The following is a 13,007-nucleotide window of genomic DNA, read 5'->3' as shown; positions in this document are numbered from 1 at the left end:
TGAAATTTCCTTTTCAAACCCTAAACCCTCTAAATTTTGATAAAGCACTTCATTCATCTCTTTGGTGATACAGTATCCTAATCTTCAGCCAAACGACCCAAAGTTTTGTTGAAGCCCAAAGTTTTGTTGAAGCGAGAAAGCTTGAATCAAAGAAATTAATTCCTCCTTATATAAAATTCGGATCAACCAAATGATAAAGCTAAAATTAGATTACTCGTAAGATCAAAGATTTAGAAGTGAGTCATTCCACCATCGAACTTTATCAAGACTTGATTGAATCGCTCAGATGTAATCTACACAAGAATTGTAGGAAACTTAGAAATGACAAAGAAATTTAGAAATGACAAAGATGAAGCTCGAATTTTTAAGGGGAACGTCTCAACTCGAGAGATCAATTTCATTGATGACAGATATAATTTTTACCTAATAATTTGTTGTATTTATAGTCTCCCCATAGAAGAAGTTAGTGGTAGTGATTTAATTTTGATCCCCTCAAATCTCCACAAAAATGGAGTGAATTTGACGGTTACAAATTTTATGAAATTAAAAAATAAATAATAAATAAAGTTTTCTAACAACTCATGAAATGATGCTTTGCAACTTCATCCGCTACTTCAAAAGTGCAAATATGTCTGAAGCTCCAAATGGTTCTTCCTCGATCGAATCAGCTTGTAACACATGAAATGATGGTTGAACCGAGCTTATTCAATTTTGTAGATGAAGAATGAATGCTTGTTGAATTTTCTTCGCCTTAGATCGTGTAATAGGTCTAGTTGGAGCATTTGGAACACTGTGATTCTTATCTCTTCCACCACTTCAAAAGGATTTGTCCTCAAATCAGTCATCACCTACCTCAAAAGAACTCAAGTCAGCAATATTGAAAGTAGAATGTACTGAAAATTCTCCTGGAAGATCAATTTTATAAGCATTGTTATTAATTCTCTCAAACTTGATAAGGGTCATCCCCTCTTGGATGTAACTTTGTCTTCCTTTGAGATAGGAATAGCTCATTTCGAAAATGTGTCCAAATCGAGTCACCAGGTTGACAAATAATTTCCCTCTATCCTTTGTTAAGTCTTTCAGCAACTTTGAAATTTTGTTTCTTAATTCTCTCCTTCATCTCTTTGTGCAATGTTTTGATCAAATTAGTCTTACTTGGGACTGTTTCACTCACACAAATATTAAAAGGAATAGGAAGCAAATCAAGAGTCATAAATGGATTAAATCCATAAACAACTTCAAAACAAGAACAATGAGTGATACTATGAATTGCTCTATTATATACAAACTCTACCAATGGTAAACATTCGACCCAATACTTAATATTCTTAGAAATAATAACACTAAGCAATGCTCTTAATATTCTATTAACTACCTCAGTTTGTCCATCGGTCTGAGGATGACATGTAGTTGAAAACAACAATTTGTTATCCAATTTACCCATAATACTCTCTAAGAGTGATTTAAAAATTTAGCATCCGTATCACTAACCATTATTCTAGGGATTCCAAGTAATCTTAGTACTTCCCAAAAGATAAGAGAACAAAAGGAGAGGAAAGAACGAGAAAAAGAATGAAGAGAATTTCTTGAACGAAGTAAAGCAACTCTCAAGGAATTTACTTCATTTTCGCCTTACACTTTCATTTTCATTTCTAAATCTCAAGTAAATGAGGAAATAGAAAAAGAAAGAAGAGAACGAAAGAAGAATCAATGTCAAAAGAATTAGAAGGCGAATCGAAATTGAGTATAAATAGAAAAAGACCCTAGATTAAAACACATTACTTTGCGACTACTGACAGATAATCTAAACAAAAGAGTGGACTCTTCTAGTGTGGACCGTGGGTGATAGCTTGCACTATGAGTGCTTGCAGCTCTACCTGAAGCGCTTTCAGACAACGCGTCGAGAAGTCAGCAACATATTTTGTATCATCCGTCTTGTTGCATGCAATAAAATGAGCCATTTTACTAAATTTTACTAAATCTGTCTACCACAAAAAAATACTAGCTTTACCGTTTCTAGTGTGGCAAATTGAGAAAAAAAAATCCATAGATATATCAGTTCAAGGTTTGTTAGGTACATTAACAGGAGTATACAATCGATTTGTTTGTGATCTAGATTTGGCTTCTATGAATTTAAAATATTAGCTACAAAACTTATGAACATCATGCTCCATCTTGTCAAAAGAAGTGTTCATGCAACCTATTATAAGTTTTATTAATCCCAAAATGTCCTATTAAGCCATCATCATGTGCTTCTTCTACAAGCAAATCTCTTATAGAGCATTTAGAAATACAAAGCCTACCTTTCTTAAATAAAAATTCATGAAACACATCATAATCATCCACCGCTTTTTTTTTTGCAAGACAAGATGTATAAATAATTTCAAATTCTTTGTTTTATATAATTCTTTAATATGCTTAAATCCAAGAATTTCTACACTAAAAGAAGTAAAAAGATGGTATGTTCTAGATAATGCATCAGCTACCACATTATCCTTATCTTGCTTATATTTGATGACATACGAAAATTTTTCAATAAACTCCACCCACTTTCCATGCCTACGGTTCAGTTTGCTTTGACCCTTAAGATACTTCAAGCTTTTATGATCAGATTGGATCACAAATTTTTTAGACCATAAGTAGTGTTGCCACACCTGTCATGTGCTAACTAAAGCAAACAATTCTTTATCATAGGTACGATAGTTCAATACTGTTCCATTTAGTTTTTCACTAAAATACGTTAAGAGTTTTCCATCTTCCATCAAAAGAACACATATGCTCAAACCACTTGCATCACACTCAATTTCAAAAGTTTTATCAAGGTTAGGCGAGACAAGTATGGTGCATTGGTTAATTTCTTCTTAAGCTCATTGAATGTGTTCTCTTGCATATCTCCTCATTTAAAAACAACGTTCTTTTTTCACTAAGTCATTCAATGGTGCAGCTATGGTGCTAAAATCTTTTATAAATCTTCTATAAAAGCTAGCTAACCCATGAAACCTACACACTTCACTTGCATTTTTGGTGTCAGCGAATCCCTGATTGATTTAACTTTCTCTTCATCTACTTCTACTCCATTTTCACCAACTATGAAGCCAAGAAAGTTAACCTTTTCCATGAAAAAAACTATACTTATTAAAATTAGCATAAAGTTTTTCTTTTTTTAAGCGTAATCAAAACTGACTAAACATGCTCCACATGCTCATGCAAGGCCTTTGAATAAATTAGAATATCATCAAAATATACAGCGACATGCTTTCCTAAATATTCTCTCAAAACGTGATTCATTAAGCGCATAAATGTACTAGGAGCATTAGTTAACCCAAAAGGCATAACAAGCCATTCATACAATCAAAACTTCGTTTTGAAAGCTATTTTTCATTCATCTCCTATATGCATTCTAATTTGATGATATCCAGATTTCAAATCAACCTTGGTAAATAGACATGAACCATGCAATTCATCATGCATATCATCTAGCCTAGAAATAAGATGTCGATACTTGATTTTTTTGATGGCTCTACAATTCACGCAAATGTGCCACCCTCCATCTTTCTTTGGCACCAATAAGATTGGTACAGAACATGGACTCAAACTCTCTCGTATATAGCCCTTCTCCATGAGCTCCTCTACTTGCCTCTGAATTTCTTTAGTCTCAGTTGGGTTAGCTCTATAAGTTGGCCTATTAGGAATGACTATTCCCGGAATGAAATCTATTTTATGTTCAATACCTCTGATGGGAGGTAGTTCTTTAGGTATTTCATCTTGGAACATGTCCTCAAATTCCTGTAAAAGAGATTGAAACATACTAGACAAAGATAAATTTTTATGGTTAGAGACCAAATATCCTTCCTTGTACATAATTAAAAGATGGTTTTTTGTGCAAACATTGCCCTTCTAACCTCTCCAACTCTAGCCAAACAACTCACTTTTTTTTTTTTCAATTCCATTCTTCTTTTCACTATTTTTTTCTCTCAATTCTCCTTCCTCGAACTCTTTTTTTTTTTTTTTCTCTAACTTTAGTTGATCAGCAAATACATCAGTAGAACTCAAAGATACCAGAGTGATTTTTCTAACATCTTTTATAAAATAATACATATTCAAATAACCATCATACAAGACCTTCCTATCAAATTGTTAAGGTCGGCCAAGCAATATGTCTCAAGCAAGCATTGGTAGCAGCACATCACAAAGAACTTATCTTTATATTTTCCCAATGTAAAAGAGATTAAAGCTTGAGAAACTACCTTCATTGTTCCACTATCATTGAGTCATTAAAGCTTGTAAGGTTTAGGATGATGTTGGGTTGGAATTTGTAACCTTTTGATTAGCATGGTGCTTACTATATTGGTACAACTTCCACTATCAATAACAAGACTACAAGGAGTCCCCTTGACTAAACACCTTGTGTGAAATACGTTGCCTCTTTGATCATCAACACCATTCTTCGTAGCTTCAGTTTTAAGAAGTCTTCTTGTAGCAAGTGCCAAATGACTCTGATCTTCCAATTCCTTCCCATTCTCTTGGACTTCTTCTTCAATTAGCTCATCTTGGTCATTTTCCTCACTATTTGTGACAACTTGTCCATTCTTGATGATCATGACTCTCTTGTTAGGACAATCATGACTAATATGACCAATTCCTTGACATTTCCAACATTTGATGTCTCTATTTCTTTCTCGAACCTCCTTGTGTTCCTCCACTTTCTCTTTACCATTGGAGGTCTCAGCTTTGTTCTTTTTGTCAAGCTCATACTTGCTTTTAACCTTGAAGTCTATCTTTTCAATATTTGCATTCTTTTTCCAAGGGTTGAAAGTAGTAGACTTAGAATAACATACCTCTTGGAGTTCTCCTTCTCCCTAGCTAGTTGCCCTTCGATTTTGACAGCAAGGTGTAACAATTCTTGCATATCAAAGTACGCTTGCCTATCCACTTGATGAGTAAGTTGTCGATTCAACCCACCAAAGAATCTAGCCATTGTATCCTCTTTGTCTTCATTAATGCATGCTCTATTCATAAGGGCCTTCATTTCTTTGTAATATTATTCAACACTTTTGGATCCCTGTTGCAGAGTATAGAGTTTTTGCTTGAGTACTCGAGAATAATCCTTAGGAATGTATCTTTCTCTCATTAATGTCTTCAATTCCTCCCATGTTTCAATTGGTTCTTCCTAATTTCTCCTCCACTATTATTTCAAAGATGTCCACCATATAATTGCGTAATCACAAAATTCAGCCACAGCAAGCTTCAACTTTCTTTCTTCACTAAAATTGTTGCAATCGAAAACATGCTCAATTTTGCTCCTATATTGCAAATACTCCTCTAGATCTCCCATAGAAAGTTAGAATTTTAAGCTTTACTCCCCCAACTCCTCTTTCTTCTCCACTTTGATGTTGGTACTCCCTCTCAATTCTTTTTTTGTGCTAAAATTTCTCTACCCCTTCTTCTGACTCTTCTTCTCCCTCGACCGACATCTCTCCCTCCCCTAGGACTATGTCCCGCTAAAAGGGTGACATTGTCATCTTCTTCATTTTCAACTCTTCCTTCAAGAGTACTTCCCTTCCTTGAAGATTACCTAAGGCTATTTCAATTCACTCCATTCGGTCTATCAATGTACTAATAACTTGATTCAAACGAGTAATGGTTCTGACCTATGCTTCTCTCCACCTAGCTTTATTAATCTCCCCTCCATTTCCTCCGTCTTGGTTCATGATTGTACAAACCGTAGTTAAAAATGTTTAGAACCTCACACTCAACTCACTAATTTGACACTCAAGAACACTCGTATTTATTACACACAAAGGTAGGCTATTTAGTGATTAAATTTTGATCAAGGTAGGCTAATATATGAATAAAATTTTTTTTGATAGTAGCATGCTATTCAAAGAAATCAGGATGAGTTAATTATGAAATATCAGCAAAATAAAACAAGAAAGGAATAAACAAATAATAAGAGACAAATATATATATATATATATATATATATTTATAGAATTGCTCACTCAAAAAAATAAATTCCAAAAAGAAAGGTTGTTAAGATTTTGAGAACGAGAACTTTCTCTTTTTACATTTAGAAGTTATCTGTGTAAATTATGAATGAATAATATCAAACACAATAGTTCCAAATTTATATGGTTTAGAAATAATATGAATTGGTCAAATAAACTAGCAAATTGTCTAATGATAAATCAAATATGAAAAGGATTTCCCTTTTTTCTTTCAAGATCTGAATATGATTTTTAGGAAGAAAAAGGGTGGTAATGAAAAAAAAAAGACGGTTTTGAAGAAAAGAAAAACAATAACATAAATGAAAGATAAAATAAATTCTAGAATAGGCCACAAGATCCAACCTAGGCTCTGATATTGATAAGTCAACCCTAATCCTCACCTCAACGATCCACGCTTTTGTTGAAGCGAGAACCCTTGAAACAAAGAAATTAACACCTCTTATATAAAATTCGGATCAACCAAGAGATAAAGGCTAGAATTAGATTATCTCTTAACATCAAATATCTAGAAGCAAGATTTGAAACCTTATTCTATATCGAGTCACCCCACAATAGATTTTGATCAAGACTTGATTGGATGACTTAGATGCAATCTACCACAAGAATTGCATGAAATTTAGAAAATGGTACAGATGATGCTCAGATTTCTAAGGAAAACGTCTCAACTTGAGAGATCAATTTCATTCATCACAAATCTTATTTTTACCTAATAATTTGTGGGTATTTATAGTCTCCCCGAAGTTAGTCGCCATGATTTAATCCCGATCCCTTCAAATCTCCACGAAAGGCAAAGTCAGTTTGACCATTACAAACTTCATGAAATTAAAAAAAATAATAATAAAGTTTTCTAACAACTCATGAAATGATGCTTGCAACTCATCCGTTACTTCAACTGTGCAAATATTCACTTCTGAAGCTCCAAATGGTCCTTCCTCAATAGAATCAGCTTGTAACACATGAAATGATGGTTGAACCAAGCCTATCCAATTTTGTAGATGAAGAATGAATGCTTGTTGAATCTTATTGGCCTTGGATCGTGTAATAGGTCCAATTGGAACATTTAGAACACCGTGATTCTTATCATTTGGTCACATAATAACCCTCGGGTGTTAAAATTATTTCACCCTTCGGTGATAGAAATAAATTTAGTTGATGGCATCACATATATTTCTTATTTGCCCTTCCATTCTTACTAGAAGGTGAATGTCTCCCATTTTGATCTTTGTAGTGGCAAAGTCAATTTGAATGGGGTGGGATCTCTATTGTATTCTATAACAATATTATGTGTGGATCCTCCATTAAAAAGGACTTGATCCTCTTTTAGCAAACCCCTCTTTTGTATAAGATTTTTGAAATAAACCCTTCTTTTGTATAAGATTTTTGAAATAGTTATGGTCAAAGGAATTGGGTGTGACCAAATCTAGAGGTGCCAAATTGTTTTTTCCTATGATGTTGGACATTTTTTTAGGCGAATTTTAGCGCGCCTACAATGCTGGAATTTGCAAAGCTAGAGGTCCTTCTAGAATCCTTGCAAAACGCTCACAGAGGAAGCTAACTTAACGGATTGATTCCAACCAAGAGCTGGTTAGAAGATGAATGACTCTTAGATCGAACTTGGAATCTATGATGGTCACTCTTAGATACCAAGACAATTCACTCCAGAATTAGCTTGATCAAAACTAATTCAATGAATCGGTTTAAACATCAAACCTAAAGCAAGATTTGAAAAAGAATAACACCAAAAGGGTATCAAGAAAACACAAAGGTTTTTTCTGTATTCAACTAAAAGTCCCTCAAACATGAGTATTACATGCCTTTAAATAGGTCTAAAAGGTAACCCTAACATAATATGGTTCAGCCACCAATCACTAATAAATGCTATTAAATACAAATTGAAGAATATAAGGCAATTCATACAAACTATTAATAAATGCTATTAAATATAAAAGGAAGCAAATAAAGCATTAATAATTTCCTTAATTGGTAATTCAACTACCAAAGGCAAGTCTTCTAATTATTTTCCAATATCAGCCACTCCATTATCTTCTTGATTTGATAGGCGAATGCTATAAAGATTTTTGGGCACAAAAGTCCTTGTTTCAACCGGTACACTAGCTAGCTTTTGAAGATGCAATGTATAGGCCTCTTGAATCTTCTTAACCTTGCTTCTTGTAATCGGTCCTTCGGGTACATGCACGTGATCAGTTGTTGGATTCATATCAAATTGTGCATCAATATTACTTTGATGGTATATTCTATTCTTGAAAAAGAACCATTGGGATTGTCTCATAACAAAGTTGACATGAAAATGCTTAATAAAGGTCGATGCATATATTATATTTTGTAGGGGTACTCAAAAAGTTTAAATTTAACTATTTGATAGTGTAACCATATCTCTTATACTAAGACTTTTGTGATGTCCCACATTAGTTGGGGAGGAGAACAAATCACCATTTATAAGGGTGTGGAAACCTTCCCCTAACAAACGCGTTTTAAAGCCTTGAGGGAAAGCCCAAAGAGGACAATATCTGCTAGCGGTGGATCTGGGTCGTTACACCTTTGTTTGCGAAAATTGAGATAAGTCTTTCAAGATTCGAAAGTTCGTTCTTTGAAAGAGTTTTGCTTGCAACGGTAGAGTCTCCTCTTCCAAGTTTTACTTTCCAAGATGGACCACCGACCTAATTTTTTTTTAACTATATATGACAATATTAGTAAAATAACTTCATACAAATGAAGAAATATCAAGTAAAAGAAGCATCTCTGGCCGCCACAGCAAAAATATCGACACAAGATACAATGTCAGGACAAATCTTCTCAACTTCGCTCTTGGCCTTGTGAATCACCCTATAACCTCTAACAGAATTTCTATTTGGCGCTGCATTTTGTTCACCAATCATAGACAGAGTATCATCAAGTAATATTGATACATCACAGCCTTGAACGAAGCAATCATCGAAATGAAGGCGAATGATAGATTCTGCCATTCAATGTTCTTAAGAAATTGCTTGCCTAATAACGGTTTTAATTGTGGTGAGTGCACTGGGACAAGTTTGATCGTAAAAGGTAGACGAAAGTTGGGCGTTGCATGCTAAACAAAGAAGCAGTAACGTGAATAAGGGAACAGCTACTTGTGGCATTTCCATTTACTCGGAGGAAAAGAAGCCTTTAATTTGGTGATATTGAAAAAGAATGTGAGAAAAACGATGGTTGGAATAATTCCTAGCGGCGAATTTAAATCTTCTTTACTCAATGGATGCAAAAAGAGCCTAAAGAAGTCCAGATGAGCTCAAAACATCAAATATTTGTTGGATGAGGAGTCTTGAAACTACTAGCTTTGGCTCTGTCATAAGATGAGAGCCTAAAGAAGAAGAGGAATCAACAATAGGTTCCGTAGAGAGTGGATCAGAAGTCGGTGGCAAAGAGAAATTTGCAAAAGAAGTATCAACCTGCATAGACTCATCCACAAGGTCAGAACAAATATTACAAAAAGAGAAGCTGGATCGAGGAATTTCCAATGAAGAAGGGGTAGGAGGATGAATCAATATGGTAAAGACGCGGTTCCAAGAAGTTTGAAATACGAAGAGAGGAAAGAGGTTGAACTTGGGAGCTAAGGACATCAAGAAAGTAAGTTTCATCAAATTGTGTATCGCGTGATGTATAGCCTAATAGTGGTGGGATTAAGATAATGAAACCCTTTATGATACGGACTATAACCTACGAAAATGCAAGGAATGCTACGAGAAGAAAGTTTGTTAGGTATATATATAAATCAGGCAAACAAAAATAAACACTACAACCAAAGGGATGAAAATGAGAGTTTTAATCAAATGCCAGCGTGACGTTTATCTTAATATGATGATGTTTTCCATATTGAGCATGTCATATGATGATGAGTGCCATATTGCATCATGTCGTTAGATCGACATAGGATACAACCATAAGAGCATGAAAATGATATTATTATAAATATCCTCGAGTCTGTGTTACCTAGAGTAACAAAGAGATGAGACTAGAGGGTTGTGTCAGAAGAGACGTTATGATGGATTTAGAAGGACCTCATGCATATTGTATGTTCATAAGCATAGGGCTATTTCCCCTAGAGATGATGAGTGTGGACGCGCACAGTACGATGATGAGTGCAAATGTGCACGAGCACGAATGCGCACAGATGAGAGTGTTCATGAGGCGCATGACACTATGGGGTTCCGCTGACCTCTGGATGTCGCTACAGATTAGCTTGACCAAAGGGTCTAGGGGGTGTGCGAGCGTCCTGGGGATTTACACTCGTACGTGTGAGTCGTGTGTAGGAAAGTACTACACATCCAATTTGTTTGAGACTAGAGGCTACCCTTATGATGATTAGAGACAGATCCCTAAATCATGATTGCATGTGTTTGCATTTGCATGACACCCTATAGTGGGGCCACTAACTAAGTATTCTTTGAAGTACTCAGGCCGTGTGCCACATCATTTTTCAAGTAAAGGCAAGACGTATTTGTACGAAGGACGGCGACATCGCGAGTAGAGACTTTGGCACGGGCATAGGGTAGACTCATATTTAAATTCCTAGTCTTAAGTTAGAATAGGTGTTTTTTCATTTCATTATTTTAAACTGATTTGTATTTGTTTTTATTTTCTCTAAATTTCAGTATTTCGTATTTAAGCACGTAAGACCATGGTTGTGTTTTCCAAAGAAAAAGCTGTTTTAAGCGTTTTTCGAAGTTTAAGTTAGAAATAATGTTCATGTAAGAGTTACATTTCCGCATTAGAGATGAGCATGAGACTATAGTAGCGATTCTGAGTATGTGGAAATTTAGGGTTGTTACATACATACGAGAAGACACTAAAGACGTAAGAGAAATGTCTTTTTTTTTTAATTATTATTTAAAAATAAAATAACATAATAATTCGCGTGACCCAAGCAAGTATACCATAAATCACATGAAGCACGTATATATTTATTTTTAAGAATAGAAATAAAGGCAGAGTTGCTGCACTTCAGTACATATCTCTTCATCACTTCTACCGGTTTACAACACCCTTCCTTTTTTATGATTCTAGTGAGTAAAAAGATTATTAGTAAATGTAACGAAGGGAGAAATTTAGACGTTCATTAAAAAAATATTTTTAATGGGATGAGGGACAACCAAGACATCTAATGAGTGAATATTTGAAATATGAGAAAGAGTACTAGTGTGATTAATGGATAGAGAGACGTCGTTTTCTAGGACCACCGAGTCCTTACGCATATAATTTTTGGACTGATCCAAAATAGATGGATCGGTCTTCATATGGGCCAAAGCCCCAATGTCCAAAAACCAATTAGCAGTCTCGAATCCACCAATAGAATAGGACGTGCTGAAAGCTTCGGCAAGGTGAGCATGAGCAGAGTCAGTCCGAGCATACCGTTGGTTGAAACGGTCAACATAATGGTCCTCAGCGCGACATATTTGGCAACAAGGTAATCGACGACCTTGACCCGAATGGGTTCGTCCTTAGTTGGAAGAGTTGTTATCGTGGTTGCTACAGGAGCAGAGTGGCTTCCATGGGTGTGACTACGATTAGTAGTTGTGAATGTTGCAAGAATGGAGTCAAAATGCTTAAGGGAGTGTTGAATTAACTCAAAACTTTCAGCTTTAGAGGTTAAATCTGCAAAACATGAGAGAGGGGTGAGAGCCACCTGAGCAATAGAAAAAGTTGAAAAGTCAATGCCGAGTCCACAAAGCAACCAATGCACTTTATCAATTTTTCAATGGGTTTGCCAATGGTATGAAGTTGGTCACATATTATTTTGAAGGTATGGGCATAATCAGCAAAATATTAGGTGTCATATTTCATCAGCTGCAAGTCATCCTTGAGTCTTAGTTCACAGGCTTTTGAATGATGGCTGAACATAGTCTTCAATGCGAACCAAACATCACAAATAGTAGAAAGACCAACGACGACAACAATGGATTTCTTGGTGAGAGAGGAGAGAGAAAGAGACAAAAAAGTCGTTGATCAACTGCTTTCCACGTCAAATATTTGATGCTGAGTGTTGAGGAGGTTTCAAGTTCAAAACGAGATGGTGAAACCAAAGTCCCATCATCGTAACCCAACATATCTTAACTCTTAAGGAGAGGGAGAAATTGACTTTTCCAAAGAAGATAATTGGAGGAAGAAAGCTTGATAGTGATGGTATGGATTAGAGTGTTGAAAGTAAGAAGATGAGAAGAGGTTCAGAAACCGTTAAAAATAAAGGATCAGGGTCGTTAAATCAAACGGGTTCTGATACTTTGAAAATATTTGCTCAAACCACCCCACAAGAAGAGTGGTAAAAGTTTTGTATTTGTAATCATTTATAAAATCAAGTAGATTACAAAAGGAATGGAAAGAACCTAAATGAATACAATATATTAATCTATAATCAAAGGTCAAATATAATACATATGGCTAACCATAATCGAATGATAAGTATCCTCAATAATACAAGATATTAGTCTATAATTAAGAGTGAAATATTATACATATATAAATTATAAAGGAAGGCTAAGTGTCCTCAACAAGATCTTTGCATACATGAAAATCTAAGATAAACTTTTGTTTGTGTATAGGAATGGTAGTAATTACCTATATGTGTGTATAAGAATATTTTTATATATGAGAATTGCAATAATTACCTATTGTGTGCATGAGATGTGTTGCATTGTATGTTATGGCCATGGGTCAATTATCTGTGTGCATGAGAATTGTACTGACCTTGTGACAACTACTCTTACGTATGTATGAGGATTGTACCACTATCTTATGATTTTTACTTATAGCAACTATTCATCGGCATAAGAATTGATTAATATTTTTTAAAATAACTTGTTACATAATGATTAAAAAAGAGGACATAGATGATAAAAATATGAAAACGTTGGTAAAGAAAATAGAAGAAAAAATTGAGTTATCAATCATGCCAATTTCTTTGAAAATTTAATTATAAAAATTATAAAAATTATAAAAATTGTGTAA

At 34.7% G+C, this 13,007-nt stretch overlaps 2 pseudogenes; both read right to left on the bottom strand.

Annotated features, from left to right (window-relative positions):
* Window positions 1-2,178: 2,178 nt before the first annotated feature.
* LOC111436409 lies at window positions 2,179-4,978 on the bottom strand (annotated as a pseudogene).
* Window positions 4,979-7,153: 2,175 nt separating this feature from the next.
* LOC111436408 lies at window positions 7,154-12,822 on the bottom strand (annotated as a pseudogene).
* Window positions 12,823-13,007: the final 185 nt, after the last annotated feature.

The sequence above is a fragment of the Cucurbita moschata genome, unplaced genomic scaffold, assembly GCF_002738365.1.
Source record: "Cucurbita moschata cultivar Rifu unplaced genomic scaffold, Cmos_1.0 Cmo_Scf00054, whole genome shotgun sequence".
NCBI classification, from domain to species: domain Eukaryota; kingdom Viridiplantae; phylum Streptophyta; class Magnoliopsida; order Cucurbitales; family Cucurbitaceae; genus Cucurbita; species Cucurbita moschata.
This window is presented reverse-complemented; position numbering and strand designations above follow the sequence as displayed.